This window comes from Arachis duranensis, chromosome 6, assembly GCF_000817695.3.
Source record: "Arachis duranensis cultivar V14167 chromosome 6, aradu.V14167.gnm2.J7QH, whole genome shotgun sequence".
NCBI lineage: Eukaryota > Viridiplantae > Streptophyta > Magnoliopsida > Fabales > Fabaceae > Arachis > Arachis duranensis.
In genome coordinates this window covers 13,696,736-13,700,350 of record NC_029777.3, presented here as the reverse complement: position 1 = coordinate 13,700,350, position 3,615 = coordinate 13,696,736, and positions in this window count along the sequence as shown.

Genomic DNA, 3,615 nt, shown 5'->3' with positions numbered 1-3,615 from the left:
AAGTTTTGAGTACAGCTCATATGCATTGATTTCACTTATTTATTTTGGGGCATTTTGTCCCCTTTTATTAATTATTTTTTTCTTTTTCTTTTCTCTTTTTTTTTCAATGCATATGATTAAAGTATTGAATGCAGTAACATGTGCTCAACCATTATTTTGCACATTTTCACTAAAATATACAACACCCAATTAATTCAAACCAAATAATTTCAAACCCAACTTCTCCACACTTAAATCATGAGCACTTTTACTAGTCTAAGCTAACCAAGGATTTAAATTAAGGACATTATTGTTTTCCGCTTAGAGTCAGTAATGAGCTAGAGTAAAGAACAAATGGGTATATTAGGCTCAAATTGGTTTGCAAATGATAATGAAAGGGTAAGGCCATATGGGTATGTAAGCTTAATGAAACAAAGGCCTCAATCATATCAGTGCATGCATACATCAAACAATGGAAATATAGAATTAAGCAAGACAAAGATCACAATTTTAGAGAGAGAAAAACACATCAAAAATAAAATATTGTTTGATAAAATGCAACCAATCAAATAGGCTCAAAATCTCACTGGTTTTGTGTGTTCGGGCTCTAAACTATGTTCCAAAATAATATTTCTTCAAACAAGTTTTTCAAAAAGTTTATTCAAATTAGTGAAATACTATAAAAATTTCTTGAAAAAGAAAATATTACTTCAACCAAGTGGTAAAATATGAACAAAATCAAGAGAATATGCGATCAGATATGCAAATGCAACAATGAAAAACAAAAATTGGTGTTGAGAAGGGACTAACTAACCCGTGGAGATCGGTATCGACCTCCCCACACTTATAGATTGCGCCGTCCTCGGTGCATGCTAGATGTACAAGTGGATGGGGGTTGTTGTTCCTCAGCTGGTGTTCTCTTTGTTCCTTTCCTTGCCGGTGGTTTGGGAGTAGCTTTCTCCGTATCCTTCTTGGTGGCCATCCTAAAAAGGGGAAGAGAAAGTAAATAAAATTAAAGAGATAGAGCAAGGAAGAGGAATAAGTGAGTGATAGTCAATGCACAGTAAAGATCAATGAAGGTAACACATGGTCATGACAACATGTGAAAAGTTCATTAAAGGGAATAAAACAAGTGCAAGATAGGGTAAGTAGATGCAAGATGTTTATTGGCATGCCGGCAAGGGCATGAGTAGCATAGATCAAACATCACTTCGTAACAAACTATCACGTTTGTATTGACAATTAAATTTAATTAATAAAATAATAAAGGAATTTGTGAAAAGCATGCATTAAATAGTGGAATAGAATAATGTAGAAAAGTGCATGATGCCATATGGGCTTTTTCACAAACACTTAGCATGCATGGTAAATAATCTAATGAAAAATAATAAATTGAACATGCAAGCAACCCTTTAAAAAGTAATATATAATTGTCAAACAATTCACAAAAATATAGAAAATAATGACCCAAATAAATTTTTAACACCAATGAAAATAATACAATGAATGAAAGTATGCAAATAAATTAAATAAAATAAGAGATAAGAAGAATGAGAAGTGAAAGAAAGGAAGAAGAGGTAAGTAAGAAAGAAGGGAGAAAAAATTAGGATTGGGGAGGAAAAGATAAAATATTTTGGCATATTATATTAGGTTAAGGTGTGCGACGCTGGCGACGCGGTCGCGTGGGTGACGCGGCTGCGTGGTCCGCAATAAGGTCAGGCGACGCGGACGCGTGAGTCACGCGACCGCGTCACTTGATTTGTGCTAGTGGCGCGAGTGCAGCCTCGCATTCACACAACTCTCTGTTTGAATTGCATTTTGCTAAAAATCTGGGTGACGCGGTCGCGTGGGTGACGCAATCGCGTGGATGGCCATTTTTGAAAGACGACACGGCCGCGTGGAGCACGCGTTTGCGTGGGGCACGCGTTTGCGTGGGAGGGCTTGGGCTTCTAGTACGAGTCCAGCCCAATTCCAGCACAACTTTCGGCCATGCACCTTTTTGATGTCGATTTTCATGGCACGCGGCCGCGTGGGTGACGCGGTCGCGTGGGAGGCCAAAGTTCCACATGACGCGGTCGCGTGAGCGACGCGGTCGCGTGGGACAATTTATGCCACGGGCACGCCTCCAGCCACACTCTCGCGTGACTCTCTGTTCGATTTCTTTTCTTCACAACGCACATGTGACGCGGACGCGTCAGCGACGCTGCCGCATCGCGTGCGTACTTTTTTTTTTAATAATGCAGTATGCAGAATGCAATGCTAATATGAATGTTATGCTAAATTCCAGGTTCAATACAATAAAATAAAATAAAACTCGAAAACAAATAAAACTAAATTAAAATGAAAAAGGAACGATCATACCATGGTGGGTTGTCTCCCACCTAGCACTTTTAGTTAAAGTTCTTAAGTTGGATTTTCGGTGAGCTCCCTGTTATGGTGGTTTATGCTTGTACTGATCCAGGAATTCCCACCAATGTTTGTACTTCCAGTAGCCTCCGGGGTCCCAAATCTTTTTTCTGCACCCGTCTTCTTATTGATCATCATGATTCCATTCGGGTAGCAAAAAAACTGAATCCTCAGGGGAGCTGTCAAATAACTTTCTAGAATCCTCAGGGGAGCTACCAAATAACTTCCTAGACCCATTCAACTGAGCTCTACACCAACCTTTACGTTTAAACTTTGAGCACATAACCATGTTGAACCTTGCAGGACAATACTTACCACTAACCATCTTCCTCTTACTCTTGATGCCACAGAGAGCTCTGAGTTGACCATCCGTCTCCAGTAGCCCATATTCAAGTGGGATTAGAAAGCTAAGGGATATGAATTTTATCCACTTGAATGTTGTGAAGGATGATGGCAACTTAGGGGGAAGGGTTTCTAATGAACTTGTAAGCTCCACTCCTTTGTGTTCTTCTTTGACAACTACTACCTCTTTGCAAGCTTCTTCAATATCAACCTCTTCCTCTTGGTAGCTCGCTTCCAATTCAATCTCTTCTTCATTGCTCACCAAGGGTATGGGAGGTTGTGCTTTTTCTTCTTGAATCTCCATCTCTTGATCAACCTCTTCCAAGTCTTCAACCATGATATGCCTTGGAGGTTGTACACCCTCCTCAACAACAAATTCAAACTCCTTAGAAGAGGGTTATGTGACTTGAGGTTCCCGTGGGGGTTCTGCATCTCTGATGAGCGGATAATTTGTACGCTTTTTGGCATTGTTTTTAGTATGTTTTTAGTATGATCTAGTTAGTTTTTAGTATATTTTTATTAGTTTTTAGTTAAAATTCACTTTTCTTGACTTTACTATGAGTTTGTGTGTTTTTCTGTGATTTCAGGTATTTTCTGGCTGAAATTGAGGGACCTGAGCAAAAATCTGATTCAGAGACTGAAAAGGACTGCAGATGCTATTGGATTCTGACCTCCCTGCACTCGAAGTGGATTTTCTAGAGCTACAGAGGCCTAATTGGCGCGCTCTCAATGGCCAGCAATATATGATAGTTCATACTTTGCCCAAGATTTGATGGCCCAAACCGGCGTTCAAAGTCACCCTCAGAAATCCCAGCGTTAAACGCCGGAACTGGCACCAAAATGGGAGTTAAACGCCCAAACTGGCATAAAAGCTGGCGTTTAACTCCA